Below are 6,092 nucleotides of genomic sequence, written 5' to 3' on the forward strand. Positions count from 1 at the left end.
GACCTTTTGCTTCTGGCTTTGATGGTTTTTCTCTGTTGATTTCGTGGGTTTTAAATTTCACTGGCTTCTGCACTTGTTTTTTACTATTTCTGCTTACTTTGCATTTAGTTTTCTATTCTTTTCCTAGTTTCCTAAGGTGGAGGCTTCGATTATTGAACCTTTCCTTTTTCTAATATATGCTTTCAATGCTATAAATTTCCTTCTAAGCACTGCTTTCACTTCATTCCCCAAATTGTGATAAATTGTATTTTCATTTTCATTTAGTTCAAAATATCTTTAAAATTCTCTTGAAATTTTTTCTTTGGCCATGTGTTATTTAGAAACATGTTGCTTAATCTCCAAGTATTTTGGGATTTCCCAGCTACCTTTTTGTTATCAATTTCTAGTTTAATTACACTGTGGTCTGAGGGCAGACATTTTTTAATTTCTGTAATTTTAAATTTCTTAAGGTGTGTTTTCAATGGCCCAGAATTTTATCTATCTTGATAAAAGTCCCATGTGAATTTAAGAAAAATGTGTAAACTGTTGTTGTTGGATGTAGTAGTCTATAGATGTCAATTATATACAGTTGACTGATGGGGCTGTTGAGTTAAACTATGTCCTTATTGATTTTCTGCCTTCTGGATCTGTTCATTTCTGACAGAGTGTTAAAGTCTGTAAGTGCAAGAGTGAATTCATCTATTTTTCCTTGCAGTTCTATCAGTTTTTGTCTCACATATTTTGACAATCTGTTGTCATATACGTTAAAGTTTTTATATCTCCTTGCAGAACTGACCTCTTTATCATTATATAATGCCCCTCTTTATCCCTGGTAACTTTCCTTGCTCTGAAGTCTGCTCTGTCTGAAATTAATATAGCTACTTTTACTTTTTAAATTAATATCAGCATGGTATATTTATCTTCCTTCTTTTATTTGTAATCTATACATCTCTTTGTATTTAAAGTGGAATTCTTGCAGACAACGTGTAGTTAGGTCTTTTTTTTTAAATCTACTTGTCAATCTCTGCCATTTAATTGGTTTATTTAGACTATTGACACTTAAAGTGATTATTAATATGGTTGGATTAATAGCTACGATATTTTTACTTTTTTCTATCTGTTGCCATTTTTCTTTGTTTTTATTTTTGTCTTCACAGTTTTTCTGCCTTTTGTTGTTTTAATTTAGCATGTTATATAATTCCATCTTCTCTCCTTTCTTAGCATATTATTCATGCTTCGTCATGCTTTTTTTTTTTCTCTTTTAGTGGTTGTCTTAAAGTGTGCAATATACATTCACAACAAATCTAAGCCCACTTTAAAAAAACACTACACAACTGCATCACTACACAACAACAATTGCATCATGCAATTTCTTTTTTTTTCTTACTGTTTTTTGAAACAGGGTCTTGCTCTGTCACAAGTTCTTTGTAATAACAGGATATTTCCAATTCTTCCCTTCTCTCCCTTGCCTCATTGCTGTCATTCATTTTACTTATATGTAAACATATATATATCTATAAAATTGAATACATTGTTGATATTATTTTGAACAAATTTTTGTGTTAGATTAAGAATAAGTAAAATGAAAGTTTCTATTTTACTTTCACTTACGCATCCCCCCATGCTGTTCCTTTCTTTATGTCGATTTAAATTTCTGACGTATATAATTTTTCTTCTCTCTAAATAACTTTTCTTAACATTTCTTGCAAGACAGGTATATTTGCAGCAAATGTCCTCATTTTTGTTTTGCTGAGAAATTATTGATTTTTCTTTCAGTTTTGGGAATAATTTTATAGGGTACAAAATTCAGGGTTGATGGTTTTTTTATTTAACTCTTTGAATGTTTCACTCCGCTCTCTTCTTGCTTGTATACTTTTCAGGGAGATAGATACAATTCTTAGCTTTGCTCCTCTCTAGGTAAGGTGTTTTTCCTCTTTGGCTTCTTTCAAAAAATTTAAAAAACCTTTGATTCTCTGAAATTTGAATATAAAATGCCCAGATTTTGTTTGGCAATTATTCTGCTTAATGTTTTCTGTGATTCCTGGATCTATGGTTTGGCATCTGACATTAATCTAAAGAAACTCTCAGTCATTATTGCTTCCAGTATTTCTTCTGTTCCTTTTCTCTTTCTTCTCCATCTGGTATTTGCATTAAACAAATGGTATACCTTTTTTTAGTTGTCCTACAGTCCTTGGATATTCTGTTCTGTTTTTTCAGTCTCTTTTCTCTTTGCTTTTCTGTTTTGGGAGTTTCTGTTGTCATATGTCTTCAAGTTCACAGATTATTTCCTCAGGAATATCCAGTCTACTAATAAGCCCATGAAAAGCATTTTTCATTTCTGTTACAGTATTTTTTTTTATCTCTAGTACATCTTTTTACTCTTTCTTAGAATTTCCATCTCTCTGCTTACCTTATTTACCTGTTCTTGTACGTTGTCTCCTTTATCCATTAAAGCTCTTAGCACACTAGTAATTATTTGTTTTAATTCCTGGTTAAATATCAACATTTCTGATGTATCTAACTCTGGTTCTGATGCTTGTCAGTCTCTTCAAACCATACTTGTTGCCTTTTTGGATACCTTATAATTTTTCTGTTAAAAAGTAGACATGATATGTGAGGTAAAATGATGTACAGGGTAAATAGGTCTTTGATAATGTGGTAGTAAGGCAAAGTGGTTTTCTATATTCCCATGATTAGTTATCAGTCTTTTAGGGTGCCTGTGCCCCTGAACTATGAGCTTTATCAGTGCTTCTCAGTTTTCTCCCTTCTCCCTGTGAGACAGGATGGGTAAAAAAAGTTGGAGTTGGGTATTTCTCCTTTTCCATGTGGAAAACTGGAGTTGGGCATTTCTCTTCCCCTTGGTGGTTAAGGCTCTGATTAAACCCCAACACATTCGGGTCTGATGAAATAGTTTCTCCTGAGGACAGGCCTTGTTAAGAATAGAATATGGAAGTTTCTGTTTGTGGGTGTCTATTCTAGTAAATTGTGATTCTCTGTGTTCCCCTGCTGGTCTTTCCAATTTTGAAGTTTTCCCTGTGTCCTCACTCCTCTTACAGATACAAGAAGAGTTGTTGGTTTTTTAGAATCTTCAGCTTTTTACTTCTTTTGCTTATTTTAACAAGAATAATAATACCAAGTGTCAGCAAGTGTCAGTGAAAGTAAAAAATGATGCAACCACTTTAGACAAACAATTTCACAGTTTCTTATAAAGTTGAATATACACTTATCAAAGAACCCATCAATTTCACTTTTAGGTACTTACCCAAGAAAAATGAAACCTATGTTCTCACAAAGACCAGTGCATAAATGTTCATAGTAGCTTTATTCATAATAACCAAAAGTTGTGAACAGCCTAAATGTAACCTACTGACACATGCAACACAAATGAATCTGAAAACATGATGCGGTGTGAAAGAAGTCAGACACAAAAGAGTACATACTTTGTAATTGAATTTATATCAAATTCTACAACAAACAAAATTAATCTACTGCGGTGTAAAGTAGATCAGTGTTTTCCTAGGGTCTGTAGGGGAGGGGGTTGACTGCAAAGGGACATGAAGAAACTTTCTGGGTGATGTGGATATTCCATATCCTGATTGTGGTGATGGTAGTTCCACAGACATACACATTTGTCAAACTTATCTAAATGTAAGCTTAAAATGGATGCATTTTATTCATGTAAATTATACCTTGATAAAGTTGATTTTTTAAAAAAGTAAGTTCTCATGGTAACTGAGAGACTATGACAATAATCTAATTATCCAAACCACTGTGATATGCTCAAGTCCAACTTACCAATTGTAAATTAACCCCTTATGCTTGAGGAAGGCATTTAAGTACCCAGCTTCCCTTATTAATGATCTGAAATATCTTCCTACAATAATACCATCAGGAAAATAAATATAAATTCTTCTATTCCTTGGTGTATTTGAAAGTAGTAGCATTTATTAAGTCTGAAAGAGAAATGAATGTAAAGCATTTAAAAATTACTTTCTTTATGTTTTAAATATGCTGCATTATGTTGAATGGCCTTTAAACACAAAACCCAGCACATGAGAAGTTCCAAAGTGTCATCTAGGTCTTCACTTCTGGGTCTGCTTTCAGTTGTTACGGAAAATTGTCTACATTTGGGGAGCGTGGCGGCTTGGCGAGCCCCCTCGGTGACCAAGCTGGGCCCCAGCCGCCGCTGGGCGCAGCATTTTTATTCAAGCGACGCTAAGGGAGCCCGGCTGCGCCCGGTGCATTGTGGGAGAAGCCCGCGGCCTGTTTTCAGGAGGAGGCGGAGGGCGCAAAGCGAGCTGGTGGATCCATAAAGAATTCTGCCAACCCCCAGAGGGAGGGGAGGGGCTGAGCTGTGAGGCGAGCGGGGACCCAAGAACTATGTGTACACGGGAGTCCTTCAACCCAGAAAGTTACGAATTGGACAGGAGCTTCTGGCTAACCAGACTCACTGAAATGAAGGGCACAGGCTGGAAAGTGTCCCAAGATGTCCTACAAAAATTGCTGAAATCTTTACAGGTGAACCATTTCCAAGAAGATAAGCAGTTTCTGGGAGCCGTTATGCCAAGGCTTGACATTAGAATGGACACTTGTGTCATTCCTTTGAGGCACGGTGGGCGTTCCTTGGTTCAAACCACAGATTACATTTACCCGATCGTAGAAGACCCTTACATGACGGGCAGGATAGCAAGTGCCAGTGTCCTCAGTGACTTCTATGCAGTGGTGGTCATGGAATGTGACAATATGCTGATGCTCCTTGGAGTCAGTAATAAAATGACTGACAGGGAAGGGGATAAAGTGATGCCTCTGATTAACCAAGGTTTTAAAGATGCAGCTGAAGAAGCAGGAACGTCTGTAACCAGCGGCCAAACAGTACTAAACCCCTGGATTGTCCTGGGAGGAGTCGCTACCACTGTCTGCCAGCCCAGTGAATTTATCATGCCAGACAATGCAGTGCCAGGAGACGTGCTGGTGTTGACAAAACCCCTGGGGACACAGGTGGCAGTGGCTGTGCACCAGTGGCTGGATATTCCTGAGAAATGGAATAAGATTAAACTAGTGTTCACTCAAGAAGATATAGAGCTGGCCTACCAGGAGGCCATGATGAACATGGCGAGGCTCAACAGGACAGCTGCAGGACTCATGCACACGTTCAATGCCCACGCGGCCACTGACATCACGGGCTTTGGGATTTGGGGCCACACGCAGAACCTGGCCAAGCAGCAGAGGAACGAAGTGTCGTTTGTAATTCACAACCTCCCAGTACTTGCCAAGATGGCCGTGGTGAGCAAGGCATGCGGAAACATGTTCGGCCTCATGCATGGGACCTGCCCAGAGACCACAGGCAGCCTTCTGATCTGTTTACCACGTCAGCAAGCAGCTCGGTTCTGTGCAGAGATAAAGTCCCCCAAATATGGTGAAGGCCACCAAGCATGGATTATTGGGATTGTAGAGAAGGGCAACTGCACAGCCAGCATCATAGACAAACCCGGGATCATCGAGGTCGCACCACAAGTGGCCCCTCAAAATGTGAATCCCACATCCGGGGCCACCTCTTAATCTAGACAGAAATAGCTGTTTGGTTTTGTTTTTAAATAGATCTATTTCCTTTATCATCACTTCAATTAAAGACTATAAACAACAGAAATCTCATTGTGTCTACATATCAGGTGACCTTATGTCGGTTTGTAAGTGGATACAATTAATAAAATAAAATCCATTGCTTTTTTTCCCTGTTACATTAACTGAAGATGCACCTAATCTTGAGGCAGCTTCTGAGTTGAGAATTATATTGTTATCCAATACTGTTCATTCATTTTGAATCTTTAGACACTTACCTTTTGCTGCATAGGCTCTTTTTAAAATTGCTTTCACATAGCACAGACATTACCAGTAGTCGTGTCAAATAGCAGTTGGTATATAGATCCCATTTGATGTATATTTATCATGTCTGATTTTTTAATTTTTTTAAGCATCTTGAATGGTTTTCTGGAGAGACAGCATTGGTAAGTGGCATATGACGATATCCCAGTTATAAAAGGGTTGCATGATTTCTTTGAATGTTTGATTTGGAAAAGCCTAGTCTTATCTCTCAAGAGCATCTTGGACCCAGA

At 37.5% G+C, this 6,092-nt stretch overlaps 1 pseudogene; it reads left to right on the forward strand.

The window, feature by feature from the left end:
• The first annotated feature begins 3,995 nt into the window (after positions 1 to 3,995).
• LOC700145 (selenide, water dikinase 1 pseudogene) lies at positions 3,996 to 5,573 on the forward strand (annotated as a pseudogene).
• The last annotated feature ends 519 nt before the right edge of the window (positions 5,574 to 6,092 follow it).

Source organism: Macaca mulatta, chromosome 12 (assembly GCF_049350105.2).
Source record: "Macaca mulatta isolate MMU2019108-1 chromosome 12, T2T-MMU8v2.0, whole genome shotgun sequence".
In the NCBI taxonomy this organism is placed as follows: Eukaryota; Metazoa; Chordata; class Mammalia; order Primates; family Cercopithecidae; genus Macaca; species Macaca mulatta.